At 40.6% G+C, this 14,909-nt stretch overlaps 2 protein-coding genes and 1 long non-coding RNA gene across 4 annotated transcripts in view; 1 reads left to right on the top strand and 2 right to left on the bottom strand.

Annotated features, from left to right (window-relative positions):
- LOC129711243 (zinc finger and BTB domain-containing protein 7A-like) overlaps positions 1–8,813 on the bottom strand; it is a 140,136-nt gene extending 131,323 nt beyond the window's left edge. The window contains exon 1 of the mRNA XM_055658762.1: positions 8,676–8,813. The gene's annotated coding sequence lies outside the window, so the exon portion shown is untranslated. The remainder of the gene's footprint in view (positions 1–8,675) is intronic.
- The window catches only part of LOC129711242 (elongation factor 2), a 523,480-nt gene that overhangs the window by 235,294 nt on the left and 273,277 nt on the right, over positions 1–14,909 (bottom strand). The window lies entirely within an intron of this gene.
- LOC129711252 (uncharacterized) lies at positions 8,148–14,758 on the top strand. The gene is made up of 2 exons (XR_008725797.1): positions 8,148–8,730; positions 14,395–14,758. It is a non-coding gene; the product is annotated as an uncharacterized LOC129711252 (long non-coding RNA).

Raw genomic sequence — 14,909 nt, 5'->3', positions numbered from 1 at the left:
AGAGAGCCAATTTAAAAATTATATTTAAGAAAGGACACAGAATGTGCCTAGGGAATTACCGACCCACCATCATATTTACATTCATGGTAAGAAAATAATAGAAACTTTGGTTAAGGAAAGCAAATCATGGAATCAACATACGGCTGGAACAAATGTTATTAATATGGGAATTGATAAACCGTCTATAATAACAAGGAATATAGAGTACAAATCTATGAATACATTAGCAAAGTTAGAGGTAATGAAAATAATGAACGCAATTTTCCCTGTAACATACATAATGAAAGGTGTTCTAACACAGCACTTAGAAAAAAATTAAGGTCATTAGATAGTCAACATGGGTTTATGAAAAATAAATCATGATTGAATAATTGTAGGCTATTTGAAGAAATAACAAACCATTGATAAAGAGGAACCAGTGAATGTATCAGACTTAAGATTTCCAGAAGGCATTTGATGAGATGCCACATCAAAGATTATTGCAGAAGATAAAGTTCAAGGGACGAATTATATTGATGAGTTGCAAGAATGCCTTGTAGTTGGGGAGATGTCACAAATGGTCTGCCAGAGGGATTAAATTTATATCAATGAATCGAATGAAGGCACGCAGGTATAAATGCTATATATGCTGATGACACAAAGGTAAGTATTATGTTGTGAAGAGATCATAAGGAAGCTGCAAAAAGATTTAGATAGATCCGCTGAGCAGTCATAGATCTGGAAAATTGAATATTCTATGGGAACATGCAAAATTAACCACTTGGCACCTATTTTAGAATATTAAATTGTGAATGAATGCAGAATGATCTAATTATGCTAGTGTGATTTGCAAAATACGTATTCACTGAAGTTTGAAAGACTGAAAGCTGACTATCTTTGGGGGTTTGGTGATCTTGATGTTTCATCTTGTGGGAGTATTTCGAACTGGAGGACACCATTTGATAAGGCATCACTCAATTACGACAGAGAAGGGATTTTCTCTGAGGGTTAAGCGTTTTTGAAACACTATTCCTCAAGAGAAATGGAAGCAGAATCTTTGAATATTTTTAATGCAATGTTAAATTGGATCTCAATAAACAAGGGTGTTTAAGATTACTGGGGGTAGGCAGGAATGCATAATTTTACATTTAGGTTGTCTGTTATCTTATTGAATGGCAGTGCTAGCTCAAGGGGCCAATTCTGTTCCTGTGTCTTTGTTCCCTTTCGCCATAGTTTCATTTTACCTTTGGCATATATGGCTTCTACCATGTGAGCTTGAAATCCCACTACCTATCTTAGCTTCTTAAAACATGTCCTTTTAAATAAAATTTTGATTATCCTACCTAATAGAAACATAGAAAATAGGTGCAGGTGTAAGCCATTCGGCCCTTTGAGCCAGCATCGCCATTCAATATGATCATGGTTGATCATCCAGAAAATAGTACCCTGTTCCTGCTTTTTCCACATATTCTATGATTCCATGAGCTCTAAGAGCTATATCCAACTCTCTCTTGAATACCTGTGAATTAGCCTCCACTGCCTTCTATGGCAGAGAATTCCAGATTCACAACTCTCTGGGTGAACAGGTTTTTCCTCATCTCAGTCCTAAATTCTTAAACTAAATTCTTAAACTGGACCCCCCCCCCCAACAATGGGGAACATTTGTCCTGCTTCTAGCCTGTCCAACCCCTTAATAATTTTATATGTTTCTATAAGATGCCCTCTCATCCTTCCAAATTCCAGTGAATATAAGCTCAGTCAATCCATTCTTGCATCCATTTTTGTCTGATTAAGACATAGAAGGGATGTTTCTCAATGTTAAAAAAAATGCCACTAAACCTTTGTGGATGATTGGATTAGTTGGCCACTGCAAATTGAGCCTAGTGTGTAGGTGAATGGTAAAATTAATGGGAATGTGCAGACAATAATTGTTTTTATTATTTTAGGATTTGTGAAAATGGGCAATTAATACCTGGCGTGGCAGAATGGCCTGTATCTAAACTGTACCTCTTTGCTCTTAAATAAATGAAGAGCCAATCACATTATTCCATGTAGACACAAAATGCTGGAGTAACTCAGCGGGACAGGCAGCATCTCTGGAGAAAAGCCTCTCTGGAGAAACCCGCTAAGTTACTCCGGCATTTTGTGTCTACCTTTGATTTAAACCTGTATCTGCAGTTCTTTCCTACCCATAATTGCATGTGCCTGACAGCATCTGGTCAACATTCAAAGATAGGTCGAGAAAAGTGAGAACATCTTTTAAACCATAGGCATGTTAATAGATAGTTTTGATTAACTACTAATTTGTGCATCCTGGTTTCTCTCACACTTCTTATATTATTTCTAGCCTGAAAGTATATGTTTAGGTTTATCATTGTCACCGCTTATTATTACCTAGGTACCGTGAAACAGTTTTGCATGCTATCTAAACAGATCAGATATACTATACATACAGTGCCTCCATAATGTTTGGGACAAAAAATGGTCATTTATTTATTTGCCTCTGTACTCCACAATTTGAGATTTGAGATAGAAATTTTTTTTTTTTAAATCACATGTGGTTAAAGTGCACATTGTCAGATTTTATTAAAGGCCATTTTTATACATTTTGGTTTCATCATGTAGAAAATACAGCAGTGTTTATACATAGTTCCCCCATTTCAGAGCACCATAATGTTCAGGACACAGCAATGTCATGTAAATGAAAATAGTCATGTTTAGTATTTTGTTGCATATCCTTTACATGCAATGACTGCTTGAAGTCTGTGATTCATGCACATCACCATTTGCTGGGTGTTTTCTCTGGTGATGCTCTGCCAGGCCTGTATTGCAGCCATCTTTAGCTTATGCTTGTTTTGGGGGATAGTCCCCTTCAATTTTTTCTTCAGCATATAAAAGGCACGCTCAATTGGGTTCAGATCGGGTGATTGACTTGGCCACTCAAGAATTGACCATTGTTTAGCTTTGAAAACTCCTTTGTTACATCTTGCAATGTAGTCTCTGTATTTCTGTTCATGAAGTCTTCTGCGGACAGTGGTCATTGACAAATCCAAACCTGACTCATGATCAGAGTGTTTCTGATCTGTCAGATAGGTGTTAGGGGATTTTTCTTACTATGGAAATAATTCTTCTGTCAACAGCTGTGGAATGCTTCCTTGGCCTGCCAGTCCCTTTGCGTTTAGTAAGATAATCGGTGCTCGCTTTCTTCTTAACGATGTTCCAAACAGTTGATTTTGGTAAGCCTAACGTTTGGCTGACGTCTAACAGTTTTATTGTTTCTCAGTCTCACAATGGCTTATTTGACTTTCATTGGCATAACCTTGGTCCTCATATTGATAAACAGCAATAAAAGTTTCCAAAGGTGACGGAAAGACTGGAGGAAAGACTGGGTGCTGAGAGCTCTCATATACCTGCATTAAGGAGGCAATTAAACACACTGGAGCAACTACAAACACCTGTGAAGTCATGTGTCCCAAACATTATGGTGCCTTGAATTTGGAGGGCTATGTATAAACACAGTAGTAATTTCTACATGGTGAAACCAAAATGTATAAAAATACTCTAATAAAATCTGGCAATATGCACTTTAACCACATGTGATTTTTTTCTACTACAAATCTCAAATTGTGGAGTACAGAGGCAAATAAATAAATGATGGGTCTTTGTCCCAAACATTATGGAGGGCATTGTGAATACAATCAAGTCAAACTCAAGTACAATAGATAGAGCAAGGGGAAGACAGAGATGACACAATATAGTTCTCAGCATTGTGACCCATCAGTTAGCATTTAATACAGACATCTACTAATGATATTGAGAAGAACTGATGCCATTAAATTGGATCTTAATGATTTTGTTCTTCTTCATCTTGAACGAAGGCAGGTGGTTCAAAATCAGGGTTAACCTAGAGAGAGATTCCGAACAAACACGACTGCACAAATCAGCTACCATTGTGGAATATTCCAAAGATAATCCAAGGATTCAACTAAGATTGTCTAATGCAAAATATTTACATTTATTCAAAATTAGGTCAGAAATATATCAAGATTTAATGACTTGCTGCATTTAGCAGCAATTTGGCATTTTTTTTATGGTTTTAGACATCATTAGTGGAAATGGTCTGATACATTCAACAATATGTTGCAAATGAAGCTTTTTTGAATATTCCAAGAAATTTATTTATGAATGCAAAACCTAGGAAGGATTCCTCTCAACCAGGTTTACATAAATAACATGCCTCCATCTGAAATAGTCAATTTTAAGATCACCCGTTTTAAATCAGGCCCTGTAATTTAATGCAATCCCAATTTCCTTTATCCAAAATAGGCTCCTAGTTTTTCAGTTCAGAACCAATGCTTTGGAATTTCTCTTGGGATGCGCCTGGAAACTGGCCTCTTTGACCATTTTGGTGACCAGCCCTTGCATATTTATTTTTTGAAAAGACACAAAATTCTGGACTAACTCAGCAGGTCAAGTAGAATCTCTGGGGGACATTAATAGGTGATGTTTTGGGTTGAGACCCGTATTCAGACTGATTGCAGTAGTGAGGAACAAAGATCCTATAGCGAGGAAAATGCTGGAAGAGGGGTTGAGGTACACTGCTCCTCCCTCTCTTCCAACTTTCCCCCCTACTCCAATCAGGGTCAATCATCTCTAATATTAATGAAAGGGTCCCAAACTTATCTTATTCATAACCTCCAGGGATGCTGTTTGATTCCTTGAGTAATCCAGCACTTTATCTGTTTATTATATATTTTTGTAAACCAGCAGCTGTAGTCCATTGTGTCTACCATATATTTCTGTTGCTTGACCAGACTCCTTTGAAGGATCTTTGGATATTTTATTACATAAAAAGGCCCTTTATAAATATTAAATTGTCACTGAAGGACTGCAACCCAAGTTGGGAGACCAAGATGACCCATGTGTGAAATTATGTCTATTCAACTTACTTATTTCTAAATACCGGCTTCAGTCCGAGTGGATGTTACTGCTGATAAAGCAAGTAATAAATCTGTGTTTAATACTCTGTGTAGCGGTTTCTGGAGCTTATTGAAAATGTTAATGTTATACTTAAATTAAGAAGAACTATTCATTTAAATACAGGGGCAGTGATATTACAACACTACTTAAGATCAACTACTGACAATGTCTTCTGCTAGTAAAATACTGCAAAACTGATGTCCAAATTTTGGAATAATTAATATTAAAAGAGCCATATTTTACTGCTAATACCAACCAGTCTGCATCCCACTTCCAGGTCAATGAGCTGTGTTTCAAACCCTGCATGTTTCTGCCAGATGATTGAGAATGTAAGCTATATATAACACCCCAGAGTACAGACTTGTGGATATTTTTTTCTCAAATATCAACTCCCCTATTGCAACATTGCGTAATTATTTCAATATTCCCTGCTGACCAGAGTGAGTTATTGTGAATGTTTACAACACATAGTATCAATCTCTATATCTGTGGGTGGATTTGGGCGCGTCACTAAACATAAAGTTCTCAGCTGGTCAAAAGCCACAGACTGGAAGCCTCGCTCAAGTGGAACATTTTAACGTGAAGAAAAGTCTACTTGCCCTTTATCGTAGTTTAGCTTCATTAAAGATTGACAGAACCTGAAGTGGTTGACCCGGCAGCAGAGTTTTATTTTTAAGGCACAGCACAGCGTATGGTCAGTGCTCCCCTTCGTTATTACATCGTCAGCAACACGTTGGCGCCGGTATCCAAGATCAGCGGCAGCAATTTTATCACAGAACGTGGCCAGTTATCAACAGAAATGCAGCAGGAAGCCACTTCTGTCAGGGAGTCAAGGCCAAAGGTCAGGCAGCTATCGCATACAAACAGGATGCTGTCAGCTTTTCCCGATTGAACCACGGTTCAGATCGAGTTACTATGATGAGTGCTGAAGAGTAACAATCATCTCTAATATTAATGATTCGGTGGGAGTATTGACAACTATAGGTAGGATATGCTATGGACGTCATGAAGGACGTTTTCGGGGAAAGGAGTTGTTAAACCAGAGGACGAAAATTATATATACTAAAATGAGCCACTAGTTTGACTAGTCATCGTGGGAAGTGACTTCAGCAACTGGGGGGCAAGTGCACCATGGGGCGAGCGCGTTAAATCATATTAAAAAAAACAACCAGTTAGAAACCATGCAAGGCGTACGAGGCATGCAAAATCCGGGGTGAAAGTACAATCCAATATTCATACCCAAGAAAGATGATGGTAAATTGTATATTTGCAATTTTACAAGAAAGTCGGTTGTAAAATTATCTTGTTGCGATACAGATCCCATCTTCCAGTTTACACGGCACACAGTTGATAAACAAAAATACCCAGCAGAGTTTATTCACATGAGTTATAACTCCGCTACCATGGGGCGAGCGCGTTAAATCATATTAAAAAAAACAACCAGTTAGAAACCATGTAAGGCGTACGAGGCATGCAAAATCCGGGGTGAAAGTACAATCCAATATTCATACCCAAGAAAGATGATGGTAAATTGTATATTTGCAATTTTACAAGAAAGTCGGTTGTAAAATTATCTTGTTGCGATACAGATCCCATCTTCCAGTTTACACGGCACACAGTTGATAAACAAAAATACCCAGCAGAGTTTATTCACATGAGTTATAACTCCGCTATCTTGCCCACGGTAGGCAAAATATCACATGGCCTTGTGACTGAGTGAGTTGGTTACTCAAACATAATTAGTATTTTTGTTAAGCAGTATATTTAACTCCTCTCCGTCCCAATTATCCCAACCCCCACACGGAATCGCAAACAATACAAGAGCACTACGCCCATCCAAGCTAAACCAGTTTATATTTGACTTCAATTGAAATGCAAAAGAATTGAAACTATGAATATACATTTGATTTAATCTTTTTATCAATACCTTTCTTAATGAGCAGGGATATACTCATGCCAAAAAGATGAACTATCTAAAGACACATTTCTAACCTGCTTAACAGTTTAAAGCAAGCAAAATAGTAACACATTCCAAACTATATTCAAATAATTTCTTCTTACTGCTTAAAAAACCCTCCATTTCCCAAACATTTCACTTATTTAATATGATAATCCGCAAATTTGTAAACTCATCATTGTAAACAAAATACCCATTTAGGAATTATTCTTGTTATCTCCCCACCAGTTCCTGCTGGAATCTATGCAACTCAGTATCCTCAGTGTTTAGTTTTGTACTCTATTAGGCCAGCATTTATAAGGAATATATTTTCTTTCATGTGGTTATGGTTTCTCTAAGCAAATCAGTAAATTACTAATCGAACCCCACATCATCGTTTTGTAAATTCTAAAACAACATTGTGCATGCTCCTCTTTCCCATAAAAGATTGATACAATTATTCACAAATCATCACACTTTAAAAAAAAAATGAAGGTAACTACAACACTAACAGCAGCATACCAAACAGGTATTCACTCGGATATACTGATTAGAAAATACAACACATTTGGTGCCATTTATTAGTTTGCAAAATGTTCTTTTTTTTAAAATCCAAAATCTTGAATTTTCTCTTGAATTTCACTTGGAATAAGTCTCTCAATATACACCAAAGTTTTGTTGTAGATCAATTCTTCATAAATGTGTTCATGTTAAACACAGAAGTCAGCAAACTACACCACTACAATTTCAACATCTCAAACCAGGAAGCAAGTATTCAATAAATAGGTTCTCTCTGGCCTGCAGCAAGCGTGAACTAATCTGCACCTGAAATTTAAACAGCCAGGGAATATTACATAAGGTTCCATTTTAGTTGGTGTTTCCTGACAACCCCAATAAACACACCGACCAGTTGACATTAGCCCCAAGGAATTCTTTGAATAAATAATACTTTGAATAAATGTAATTATTTATATCTGGGAATAAAATTGGTCCCTCCTTGAGATGTCACCTTGGCCGACAAGGACATGGCCTGCATTCAGTGCCAAACGTTTACGGTGTTAATGAAAAGTGGAGCAAATTATCGGCAAGATTTGATGACACCATGACCGTGGACACGAGGAGGTCGGGGAGGCTGAGAAAGACCCAGAAGCTTCTTCCTTTTTTGACTTTCATTATATTGCTGCCATCTGAAGGCAAAAATAAAAGTGGCCCAACAACACACCAATTAGTCAATCATTAAAAAAAAGGGAAAATTAACGCCATTTAACTCGTAAAGGTACAGGAACTTGCGTTGTTGAGCGATTGTTACAGCGTCATGTAGTCTAAGCCCACCTTCCCTTTAACATTAGGGTCTTTGAAGGCGCTCGCCCTCTTGCTGACTCAACCACACTTCATTGGACACTTGTCCCGCCTCTTACCACCTACGTCACATTCAATCCGATCCTTGGCTCCTCATTGGCCAATAGCCCTGTCGCACGCGCAACCCTGGCCGGCTAATAGGTTTGGTTGCACAGCGTCGCATGCGCGCCTCCCATCACTTCCTCTCGGCGCTTTGGATTATGGGGGCTGCAGTCCATTGCTCCGCGCTGCCAGGCAACCGTACGGCAGCCGCAGAACTACAGCTCCCGGCAACCGCCGCGTCGCGCCTGCGCGTTCCCCCACCACGGTCAGTCGGGGGGCGAAACGTAAGCAAATGTACAGTATAGAGTACAGTAGGTAGCGAGAAGCCGGCTGGTGCGCCGATTTCCGCATCACAACACGCTTTAAACGTCGTTATTACCTCGGGTCTGAGGCGTTCAGGCGGCCTTGGTAAGGTAGAAGCGAAGGCTGAGCAGGTACCTGGTGGTCTCGAGTCTGGTTGTGTTCAGGCCCAGGTTAGATGTGTCACCCACACTCACTCCCTCCCTCTCACTGTTACTATCTGCCAATAGCCCGTATGTAACTCACTCCCTTCCTGGTTCCCCAGGCCCTCCCCCCTCTTAAAGCGGTCTTGTGCCCTCCCTCCGAGTCTCAGGGTCCTACTTCCTCAGCATGATGTTCTCTTTACAAAACAAAATGCAGTGAACCAATAAACTGAACAGCTTCGCATCCCAAATCATTACTATCTCCTTTTTTCTATAATAAGGGTCTCAAGTGTCCCCCCTCACCCTCCCCCCCCCTCAACACCCACCCTCACTCTTAAAGCTGTAAAGTATCCTTCCCGTTGTCGTGGTCCTAGCCTCTCCCTTTACTAAGTAAACTAGAATCAATTTATCTCAAAATACATTTGATTTTCTTGTGTGTTGTTGCAGGTGCAATAATGGGTCTCCCTGCTGTGACCCACAGCTTTCCCAACATCTAAAATGTCATGACTCCCTTCTTGGGGCTAGACTGTGATATTTGGTAAAATATCATTTTAAACAAAGGGGTAACCAGTGGGACACTGTGTTGGCTGCAAGGTTTATTATTGGGGTTGTCCAATTGCATCTCACAGATTTTAATCAGAAGATTCAAAATGATACATGAATTATACCATTATTAAATGGGTGGTTGTAGTTTTTGTTTGAACATGCTGAAGCAAGAACAAAAGGTCTTGCTCTTCACAAGATACTTGCATGAAATCACAACTCATCCATCTAGATAAACAGTTCACACCTATAATTGCTGAATCTTAAATAATTCTGTGATTTTATTTCCACTATTCTGCACAGTCCTTTCCAAATTTTTGCATCAGAAAATTCTACTTTATATTACATTTCTGTGACTCATCTGTTCAATTTTGTAAATGCAATTTATGGTTGATACCAGTACACTAGTCTAATTTCAGCTATATTGTTTTGTAATTTAATGGATATTAACCTATTGCGTCCCACAAACTATCGTATATGAGATGTTTTCTATTCAGATTGATAAAAAAAACCCATAGTTCTCCAGTCATAACCCAAACCTTGGACTCCAGGCATTGTTTTTGATCAAGGATCTTTGACCTGAAATGTTATCACTGTTTCTCTTTCCACAGATGCTGTCTAGGTTGCTGAGTGTTTCTAGCGCTTTCTGTTTTTACTTTGACATTGGACATCCGATTCTAATTGATTGCTTGAGTCTTAGCGGATAGAGCTGACAACAATACTCCAGATACCATTTGGCCGAAACACCATATGGATAAGTTCAACCTGCTTTGGCCCAACAGCTCCAGACTCTTCCCTTGGTTAAGCCAGGCTCGGCACTGTTAGATATGCTAACTATTACACCATAGAAATTGGATCTGTTATTGCACACTTTACATGTATAGGTCTTGCGGAAAGTTAGATTGCTCGTCCAACTTAATGAAGGCAAGCGTGCCAAACACCTTTTCACCATACTGTCCACTTGACTCACAACCTTTAGTGAAACATGCACCTAATGTCCCAGATCTCTGTTCTGCAACAATTTGCAATGCTCCATCATTTACTGTTTAAGTCCTATCCTGGTTTGACATACTAAAAGAGCAACAACTCGTATTCCATTTGTCATTACTTGTCCCACTTTCCCAACTGATCTAGAGCATGCTGTAAACTTAGACAACCTTTCTCACTGTCGACTATGCCATATATTTTGGTGTCATTTGCAAATTTACTAAGAATGTTAATTACATTATCACCCAAATCGTTAATGTATGTAACAAATAGCATGGGACCCAACACCGGCCACTATGGCATATCATTAGTCACAGGCCTCAAATTGGAAAAACAACCCTCTACAACTACCCATTGACTCTTTCTTTGTTCATTTTCAATCCAATTGGCTAGCTCAAGGGGCTGTCCCACTGTATGAGCTAATTCAAGAGCTCTCCCGAGTTAAAAAATATATATAATCAAATTCGTGGTAAGCACGTAGAATGTACGGAGCGGGTACGTCGGAGCTCAGGACGTCTCTTAGCGGCTCATAACACTAACGGCAGGTACTCGGGAAACGCGGAAGTTAAGCTCGGGAAGACTTGTGAAGATTTTTCAACATGTCCACGTGAGCCCCGAGTACCTAAGAGTGGCCATCACCGTAATTCTCAGAGTTCGAATTGGGGGAAAATCGGGAGAACTCTTGAATTAGCTCATTCAGTGGGTAGCCCCATCACATCAGATTCCATGCAATCTAATCAAGCCTCCCTTGCAGAACCTTGTCAAAGCTCTTGTCGAAGTCCACAAAGACAATGTCCACTGCCCTGCCCTCTTCAATCCTCTTTGTGACTTACTCAAAAAACTCTTATCAGATTTGTGAGGCACAATTTTCCATGCTGACTATCCCTAATCAGTCTGTGACTATCTATATCCTGGTAAATCCTATCCATCAGAATTGCCTCTAACAATGTTCACACCACGTATGCCAGGTTTACTGGCCTGTAGTTTTCTGGCTTGTCCTTGCTGCCCTTCTTAAATAATGGTACAACATTAACTACCCTCCAGTATCCCGGAACTTAATCTGTGGTTAAGGATGATGCGGTATATCTGCATGGGTCTCTGCAATGTCCTCCATCGATTCCCACAAATTCCAAGGATGTACTTGGACAGGCTGTGGGGATTTACCCACCTCAGTGCACTTAAAAACTGCCGAAACCTGCTCTTTGGTAATTCATTTCTGATCGCAACTACTATGTTTCATTTCTTTAGCTTTCATGCCCCCCTTATCAGGAAAAAATGGATGAGATGTTTTCATTAAGTATCTCCCCCATCTCATGTGGTTATAATAAAGATGGCCATGCTGATCTTTAAGGGGACCTATTCTTCCCAGGGCACACTTTTATTCTTTAAATCAGTATAATCTCTTAGGATTTTCCAAGGGTTGCAGGACAGTAGTCAGGGATGTGCACTCTGGCAGATTTTTCTATCTATTCCAATCCAGAAGTTTTGAGACCATCTGTATCACGTCCTTAATCACTAACTGAGTTTTGATCTGATTAGGAACAGAATGAGGAACAGTTATGCAGCCAATTTGAGTTTACGATTGAACGCCTTACTAGGAAATTGGCTGCAGGTCTGCTCCTCAATCCAATCACTGCTCACTGTCCTGCAACTCCTGATCTTCAATACTGGTGAACAATGAAACAATAGACCGCGCAATAACTGTTTATTAGTTAAATAAATGTTCTTAGGATTTTATTTTGAAAAGGGACTTTGCTGCTTTTATATTACTTTTCAATTTGATTGAATCATATTAGATATAGAGAACCATTGTTTCTGCTTGTTTGTGTCGAACCTATTTCCACATACCTCAACTCTATCCTATCCCCCCTGGTTAAATACCTCCCTACCTATGTCCAAGACACCTCACATGCTCTTCGTCTCCTCCATGACTTCCATTTTCTAGGCCCCCATTCCCTCATCTTCACCATGGATGTCCAGTCACTCTACATCTCCACCCCCCACCAGGAGGGTCTTAAAGCCCTCCGTTTCTTCCTCGACCGCAGAACCAACCAATCCCCATCCACCGATACTCTTCTCCACCTAGCGGAGCTGGTCCTTACCCTCAAGAACTTTTTGTTTGATGCCTCCCATTTCCTCCAAATCCAAGGCGTAGCTATAAGCACGTGCAAGGGCCCCAGCTATGCCTGCCTCTTTGTAGGGTATGTTGAACAATCCTTGTTCGAGGCGTACCGTGGCTTTATCCCCGAACTCTACCTCCGCTACATTGACGACTGCATTGGTGCTACCTCCAGCACCCATACAGAACTCACTGACTTCATCCATTCCACCACTAACTTCCATCCGGCACTCAAATTCACCTGGACCATTTCCAACATCTCCCTACCGTTTCTAGACCTCACTATCTCCATCGCAGGTAACAGACTACTGACCGACATCTATAAACCCACTGACTCCCATGGCTATCTGGACTACACTTCTTCCCACCCTGCTTCCTGCAAGGACTCCATCCCCTACTCCCAATTCTCCCGTTTAGCTGCATCTGCACCCAGGATGAGGTGTTCCAAACCAGGGCATCGGAGATATCCTCATTCTTTAGGGAATGTAAATGAGGCTACATTCGATTGTAGATGAGGCTCTCACCAGGGTCTCTTCTATACCCCGTAACTCTGCTCTCACCCCCATCTCCCCCCCCCCCCCCACTCGTAACAAGGTGCATAGTCCCGCTTGTCCTTAACTTCCACCCTACCAGCCGTCACATACAACAGATAATCTTCCAACATTTTCGCCACCTCCAACGGGATCCCACCACTGGCCAAATCTTCCCATCTCCTCCCATTTCGGCTTTCCACAGAGACCGCTCCCTCCGTAACTCCCTGATCAATGCGCCCCTTCCCACCCAAAACACCCCCCTCCCCGGTACTTTCCCTTGCAACCACAGGAAATGCTACACTTGTCGCTTTACCTCCCCCCTTGACTCCATCGAAGGACCTAAGCAGTCTTTCCAGGTGCGACAGAGGTTCACCTGCACCTCCTCCAACCTCATCTATTGCATCTACTGATCTAGGTGTCTGCTGCTCTACATCGGTGAGACCAAGCGTAGGCTTGGCGATCGCTTCGCCCAACACCTTCGCTCAGTTCGCAACCTCATCTATTGCATCTCCCGGTGGCTCAGCACTTCAACTCCCCCTCCCATTCCGAATCTGACCTTTCTGTCCTGGGCCTCCTCCATGGCCAGAGTGAGGCCCACTGTAAATTGGAGGAGCAGCACCTCATATTTCATTTGGGTGGTTTACACCCCAGCCGTATGAACATTGACTTCTCCAATTTCAAGTAGTCCTTGCTTTCTCCCTCTTTCCCCTCCCCTTCCCAGCTCTCCCACAGCCTATGTTTCCGCCTCTTCTTCCCGCCCCCACATCAGTCTGAAGAAGGGTCTTGACCCAAAACGTCACCTTTTCCTTCGCTCCATAGATGCTGCCTCACCCACTGAGTTTCTCCAGCATTTCTATCTACCTTAGATTATTATGCATGGTGTATTTAAAATAAATCACATGGCTCTAAATTATTTTGGGAGATATTGGAACAACTTGGTATCACCATTAACTGTCACATTACAATAAATAAACTATTCATCCTTGGTTGTCTCCGAGGTACAAAGTTATGGGGTCCAGGGACTTGAGCATTAAACCTAGGCTGACACTCCACTACAGGAGCAAAATAGTTCTGTCCCATTCTATTAGAAATATTGTCATGTGGATGAGATGTTAAAGCACAGAGCAGTTTACTATCTCAGCCGGCATGAATGATCTCATGGGATCATGGCACAAAGAATTTGATTTCTGTACTTCAGCAAAACATTACTTCAATTGGTAGAAAACACTTTTGGGATGCCATGTCTTTATAGTAACAAGGTAAACATAAGACTTTTATTTTATCAAGGGAAAAAAAAAACATAAATAATTTGCAATTTGAGTTTTCTGTGTGTGTGCTTCTGAATCATATCAGGATATTAAAATTAAGAATAGGTCACCTGGCCATTTGCCCCGCTCTACAATTCAGTACGAATATGGTGAATTTACTGCAACTCTAATGTGCTCAACTATCCCCATTTCCTCTCATTTCTAGTTTAATCAATCTCAGTTTTCAATATATGCCATAATCAAGCCTTCACTGCCTCTGGGATCTCTTCATCCTATGAGTGAAGACATTTATTTTCAACTCAGTCAAAAATTGGTGACCCATTATTCTGAATCTGCGACGACCCAAGAAGCTGAAGGTGCTGGTATTTTGAATAAAATAAAGTGCTGGAGTCTGAGGAAGGGTCCTCCAACGCTTTGTGTTTTGCTCCGAGTCTGCGACCCCTGGCTCTAGACTAACCCTGGCTCTAGACTACCCAACAAGGCGCGCCCTCCTTGCATCCTGAAAAAGCCGACAAGAAATTTGAATATTTCAATAAGATCATCATCCATTCTAATAAATTCTAAACACTATATGCTTAGTCTACTGACTCTTTTCTCATACAGAAAACTCAAATGGATTTGGAAGACTTTTCAATCTTAACTCAGTGTTAAGTTTATCTATGTGTAAGGTCATAGAGTCAGAGTGATACAGTGTGGAAACAGGCCAACAAGTCCCAGCTA

The sequence above is a fragment of the Leucoraja erinacea genome, chromosome 29 (genome assembly GCF_028641065.1).
Source record: "Leucoraja erinacea ecotype New England chromosome 29, Leri_hhj_1, whole genome shotgun sequence".
Classification (NCBI taxonomy): domain Eukaryota; kingdom Metazoa; phylum Chordata; class Chondrichthyes; order Rajiformes; family Rajidae; genus Leucoraja; species Leucoraja erinaceus.
Note: the sequence above shows the minus strand (reverse complement) of the source record. Positions and strands in the feature narration are given on the sequence as shown.